We start from the raw sequence: 6,699 nt of genomic DNA on the forward strand, positions 1-6,699 counted from the left end.
TTCATATTAATGAGGCCATAATATTCCCATTTCATAGAGCTCATAGTTTTATTTTTTTCAAATTTACAGCTTCAATGTTCCAAAAACACATTATGTTCCTCAGACTGTTCATCTCTATTCACCCTCTGTCTGAAACGCTCTGTTAGAGTTCCTGTGTCTTTAAGCCCCGCCTCCTGATGAGCCCAGAGTGCTCTGACTGGTCAGCTTGCCCACTCTGTTCTGAACACTGAACACACTCTTCCTCCTCCAGTAGCCGCTGTGCGCTGTGTGAGGGGGCCGAGCTCACCGGTAGGCGGGCAGTAAGGACTGTGCTACGAGATGATGTCATCCTGTAACAAAGGAAAAGGGCTGGAATTCCAGTGAGGTGTTTCAGGCAGCTGAGGAAAGTGGGTTCTGTGGGAGAGAGTTTCTCCCTCTGGAGGGAACGCTGAGCTCTGGGACTTCGCAGAACGTTTACATGAACAAAGAGATACAACACACTAAAGAGACAAACTGGAAAGAGTAACAGATCCCTTTGAAGGAGCTTTTCTGTTTGATTTTCTCTGAGATGACGTTTTAATGAATGTGCACTGTGTAAATAAAACCTGCTATTATTATCCGTATCCATACTTTTCGGGTGAGCTCAGCGTGTGCGTGTTGGTGCAGTACAGTAAAGGCCTGCCTGAACATGATATTATATTGTTCTTTTTTGAGCCTCACAATCTGAGCTCGTTTTGCCGGGAGCTTTTGGAACCACGTAAATAAAATACCAACAATTACGGTCTTAACTGGAATTTCCGGTTCCTGGGAGCGCTCCGGGCACCAGTCAAAGCAGAGAAGCACGCAAACCGTAGTTCAAACTTTAAAAAGAAACAGGAAAAAAAGAATAAAACTTGAATTAATGAATAAATCCACCCAGTCAGCTGCTCGTTATTAGGCTGTATATAGTTACACTGGTGTTTGTTGTTGTTCACAGGCTCTATAATTGGTTTAAATCTGTCTTTGTGATCCATGAAGATAATCAGTGCTCTAGAAGTGCTGATCAGAAACTCAGAGAAGAGCATCGTGACAGATTTGATCACAATAATAATAATGTATAAACATATTATAATGTAAATGTCCAAACAAGGGAAAACTACTGTGAAAAGAACAAGTGGGTGGGGTTTGTCTGGGTACAGGGGGTGGTGTACCCAGCTGGTTAGCAGCCAGTGTAGTAGCCAAACAGTGTTAAACCCACCGTTTAAGACAGCAACACTAATAAGAACACGCCCCTCCAAACCCCGCCCACATTCCTCTAGTCCAGCTCTTTTAAAGTTTTTCTCCTGTAAGAGTTAGTGTTTAATTTACTGTGTGTAATTTCTCTGTCCTTCCAGAGTGGTCAGTCACATGAAATGGTGAATACTATATCATAGCAACAGCCTAGAAACACCTTAGCAACCACCTGGGACGCCATAACAAAATCTTAGCAATACCTCAGCAGCCACTTGCGATACCATAGCAACAGTCTAGCAACACCTTAGCAACCGCCTGGGATACCATAGCAACAGCTGAACATCACCTTAACAACCACCTGGGATACCATAACAAAATCCTAGCAACACCTCAGCAACCACTTGCAATACCATAGCAACAGCCTAACATCTCCTTAGCAACCACTTGGGATACCATAGCAACAACCTAGCAACACCTTAGTAACCACCAAGCAGCGCCCTAACAGCCAGCTGGAATACAGTAGCAACACAACAGTATCAACCTGGAGTCAGTTCAGGTGTCAGAAACAGTCACAGTGACCTGGAGCTGCAGTATCGTCTGAAGATCAGCTGGAAAACAACTTAAAGTTCAGCCCCTTTGTAGTTTTATTATCATTATTATCATTATTATTATTATTATTATTATTATTATTATCATACTTGTTTTACTTTTAATCATCATGCCCTTTTATTCCTGGGTTATAATGACTTTCTGGACCTTTTTAAACTGTTATGACCTTTTAATCGGTCCAGTTAGTAACACTCTGAACTGCTTCTTTGTATGAAAAAAAGGTTCTTGAAAGGGTCTTTATTAAAGTGAATGGTTCTATTTAGAACCATGAGATCTATAGAGTCATTTGCATGCTTAAATTGTTCTTTGCATGGTTCTTCAGACTGATGGAGAATGTGTTGTATGTGGTTATATAAGTTTGACATCGTAACAACAGCAGAACCCTTTTTGCTGCTACGTAGAACCATTTGCAACACGTTCTCCATCAATCTGAAGAACCATTTTAGCATGAAATGGTTCTATTTAAACTCATGGTTCTAAATAGAACCATTGCCTTTACTAAAGAACCCAACCAATTTTTAAAGAGTGTACCATAAAAATAGGAATTCTGCTTCTTCTTCATCTATTATCATTATTATCATTATTATTATCATTATTAGGAGTATTAATGTTATATATATTATTTTTCCTCAGTGGGCTGAAGGTCTGGAGGATGTGGCTGCTTAGTCTGGGCTCCCTTTCTGTCGCCCCCTACAGGGGGGACTGAGTAAATACACTTTATGCAACTTCTGTTACAAAACTCTGTGTTTGTGTAACCTGTGTGTGTGAGTGAGTGTGTGTGTGTGAGTGTGTGTGAGTGAGTGTGTGTGAGTGAGTGAGTGTGTGTGAGTGAGTGTGTGTGTGTGTGTGAGTGTGTGTGAGTGAGTGTGTGTGAGTGAGTGTGTGTGTGTGAGTGAGTGTGAGTCAGTGTGTGTGTGTGTGAGTGTGTGTGTGTGTGTGTGTGAGTGTGTGTGAGTCAGTGTGTGTCTGTGTGAGTAAGTTTGTGAGTGTGTGTGAGTGTGTGAGTGTGTGTGTGAGTGTGTGTGTGTGAGTGTGTGAGTGTGTGTGTCAGTGTGTGTGTGTGTGTGTGAGTGTGTGTGTGAGTGTGAGTCAGTGTGTGTGTGTGAGTGTGAGTCTGTGTGTGTGTGTGAGTGTGTGAGTGTGTGTGTGTGTGTGTGTGTGAATGTGTGTGTGTGAGTGTGTGTGAGTGTGTGAGTGTGTGTGTGAGTGTGTGTGTGTGAGTGTGTGAGTGTGGGTGTGTGTGTGTGTGTTGAATTATCTGTTATGTCACACACAGAAATAGTGCAGTATGTACTGTAGTTGTGTAAATAATCAGAGCCACTTTAAAAGCGTCCAGATCACAGATCACTGATCACAGATCACCATGCAGTGATTTAATCTAAAGGGTTCCTCTATTAAAGTAATGTAATCTGATCACTTTCAGTTACTTTCAGATTACTTATCTTTAAAAGACACACGATTAAATACAGACCAGAGAAAAGAATTTAAAATAACAGCGAGTTTATCTGAACAGAAGGCCAACAGCAGAACTGCACTGTTTGATTATGACATCACACAAACAGTCACTGATCTCTCAGTTAGCCAGCAAAGTGGAGCAATAATGTGTAAATTCAGCTTAAAGCTGAGAAATGTGTACATGCTTAAAGAAGATGGTTCATCAGGTGAAAATTTCACCACTGAAACATTTAGTAGAGTTTGGTAGTTATGATTGATTTGGAATGTTCAATCATTAGTTTTAATAAAATAATCATAATTAAGATGAGGGTCAATCAAAGCAAAGGGATTTCAGTCCAAGATCAGTTAAAAGTCCCAGATGTGTTTCAGCTCTGACTCTGAATCAGTTCAGTGGAATTCTATATGTATATATCTCTCTCTGTATGTATATAAGCTCTTCTGTCCTCTCAGCCTCCTCTAGCCACTCAAAACACCTCGCCCAGCTCAATGTTTCATTGCTGTGGGCTCTTTAAAGCATTTCAAGGGTCTCTGTTACCAATTTCCCGAGTTTGACACAGAATTTGATGCTTGCTAACGGCTCAAGTTTGAGATCCATGGTAAAATCACAAATGCGCACCTGCAGGTGGTCACAAAACCGCAGGAAACACAGGTCCTGATGTTGATCGCAAGATGTAATGTGGAACACTGACTCAGGAAAGTTAGTGTGCCTCGTATCAATCGTGTATCAATTTCATTCCACAATAAATTATAATGATCACTTTAAAACTTGCCTCGTGTGACAAATATGCAAAAACAGAGAGAATCAGGAGGGGCCAATACTTTTAAACATTCAAACCAGCATAATACTGTGAGTGTATGTGTGTGTGATTTATTGCTGCTGTCTCCTGTGTGTGTGTGTTTGTGTGAAACTGGAGATCCTACTCACCCCCCCACCCCCCCCCCACCCCCCCCTCAGATCACACCGTGGTGTACGCAGAAATACATTTTTGAGCAGGCCTGTGAAAAAGCGGGTGGGCCGACGTGGTGGATACACTTTCAAACACACTAATGTCCCACAGAGTGATGACATCACGCTAAAACTGATTTTCATAATCCATTCATGGTGGAGGGATACATGCAGGGCGCTGTGAGGCAAAATAGTCCCCAAAGAAAACTTATTATTTCAGATTTTCCACTATTTTCCATCATCAACATTCCATATAAACTCAGAAGACTCGTGTAGGTTCACTGGTGGTTCTGGATAGTAAATAAAATGTCTATATCTGTGTTGTAGTCATGGTGTAAAACACTACCATAATCTGATGACAAGAGTTTTGAGAAAAATGTTTACTTTTGTGGCTAAAATCAGGCCGATGTGTAGTGTCCTGACTCGGTCCACCTTAAACTTAAAACAAGAAAATTACAGAAAAACGTTTGATTGTATGCGGTGATGTTGGCTGTAAATCCCCAAACTAAGGGCAATGAAACAGTGCATTAACTAAAGACTGCAAGGTAGATGTTCAGCGTAAACGGAATAACGGCTAAATTAAACGTCTGCTACTTGTTTCTGCAGTAATAGTGGTGCATAAATCAAGTAGCTCCTCCCATCTCTGTCATTTATACTGAGGTTCCTTCTCCTGTGTGAACCTATCATAAACATTACAGACATTCTAAGGTAAACTGGTGTTATGGTGAAGTTATCTCAGGTTAATTCTGAATACATGACAGAGCAAAAGAATTCATGGAAAGCTATAATCTTTCTTTTACTTCTTTTTTATTATTCATTGCAACCAGCAGCAGCAAAAACACACAGAACATTAAGATACTGTACACCACTGCGGCAGTTACATTGTTCCACCAGAAGGGGCTCCAAATCTGCAAAATCATATAGTGCAGCTTTTACAGCAGGGGTGACCAAAGTCCAGCCTGCAAGCAGATTTTAATTGGCTCTTTAAGTGTCTTCTGTTTTAGAGTGTGTTATGAGTGGCCCACCAGCCAGTTCCCTGCAATTCCTCCTCTCACCTGATGGTGGCAGCAGCTCTGTAATGCTCGGTAACAGCAGAACATTACAGTAAATATTCAAAAGAGAAACTAAAGCAGCTGCAGCTCCGAGTCTCACAGCACCGACTTCTTATCAGAGCAGATTCAGCAGCTCAGGAAATATTAACCCTTTAAGGAGGAGCAATAACGGCTGATTAGGATTAATCTGATCTCCTTTAATACAGTGATTTATAACTGAGGTCTGGGCATTTATCTGATACGTAAAGAACATTTGTGAGGTCAGACACTGATGCTGGACGAGAGGGTCTGGCTCACAATCTCCGTTCCAGTTCATCCCAAAGGTGTTCAGTGGGGTTGAGGTCAGGGCTCTGTGAGGGCCACTGGAGTTCCTCCACACCAAACTGGTCACTCCATGTCTTTATGGAGCTGCTCTGTGCACAGGGACTCAGTCCTGCTGGAACAGGAAAGGCTCTTCCCCAAACTGCTGACACAAAGCTGGAAGCAGATAACTGTGTAAAATGTCTTTGTGCTGCAGCATCAACATCACCCTTCACTGGAACTGAGGAGCCCAAACCCTGAAAAACAGCCCAGCCCATCATCCCTCCTCCACCAAACTGTACTGTTGGCTCTGCATTCTGGTAGCTAAAGTTCTCCATCCACCAAACCCAGATTCATCATCAGACTGACCGATAGAGAAGATTCATCACTCCAGAGAACACGGTTCCACTGATCCAGAGTCTGGTGGCGGCGCTTTACACCCCTCCAGCCGACGCTTGGCATTGAGCATAGTGATCTTAGGCTTGTGTGCAGCTGCTCAGACATGGAGACCCATTTCATGAAGCTCCTGATGCTCAGTTCTTGTGCTGATGTTGCTTCAAGAGGCAGGTTGGAGCTCTGTAGTGAGAGATGTAACAGAGGATCAGCCATTTTTATGCTCCTCATGCTTCGCCGCTCGGTGGCTCCACTCTGTGAGTTTGTGTGGTCTTCCGCTTCGTGGCTGAGCTGTTTTTGCTCCTAGACACTTCCATTTCACATTAATAGCACTTACAGTTGTCTGGGGCAGATCTAGCAGAGCAGAACTCTCACACACTGACTGTAGCAGAGGAGGCGTCCTATAGCAGAGCCATGTTTAAAGTCACTGAGCTCATCAGTGCGACCCTCTACTGCCAGTGTGTGTCTATGGAGTCTGCAAGGCTGTGTGCTTGATTTTACACAACTGTTAGCAATGGGTGTGGCTGAGACACCTGAACCCAGTAATTAGTAGGGGTGTCCCAAAACTTTTAGCCACATAGCGTACTTTTATATAAAAAAAACAGCGTGTGTTAGTTTATGGTTGGAAACGTAAGGGTGTGAAAATGCTGTTAATCTCAGATTTACTACTATTTAAGCCAATAAAACCCTAAAACGTTGAATGTCAACAGAGACGCCGAATGCCTACAAGTATCGCAGTCAAAGCAGCAATAA

This window comes from Colossoma macropomum, unplaced genomic scaffold, assembly GCF_904425465.1.
Source record: "Colossoma macropomum unplaced genomic scaffold, Colossoma_macropomum, whole genome shotgun sequence".
NCBI classification, from domain to species: domain Eukaryota; kingdom Metazoa; phylum Chordata; class Actinopteri; order Characiformes; family Serrasalmidae; genus Colossoma; species Colossoma macropomum.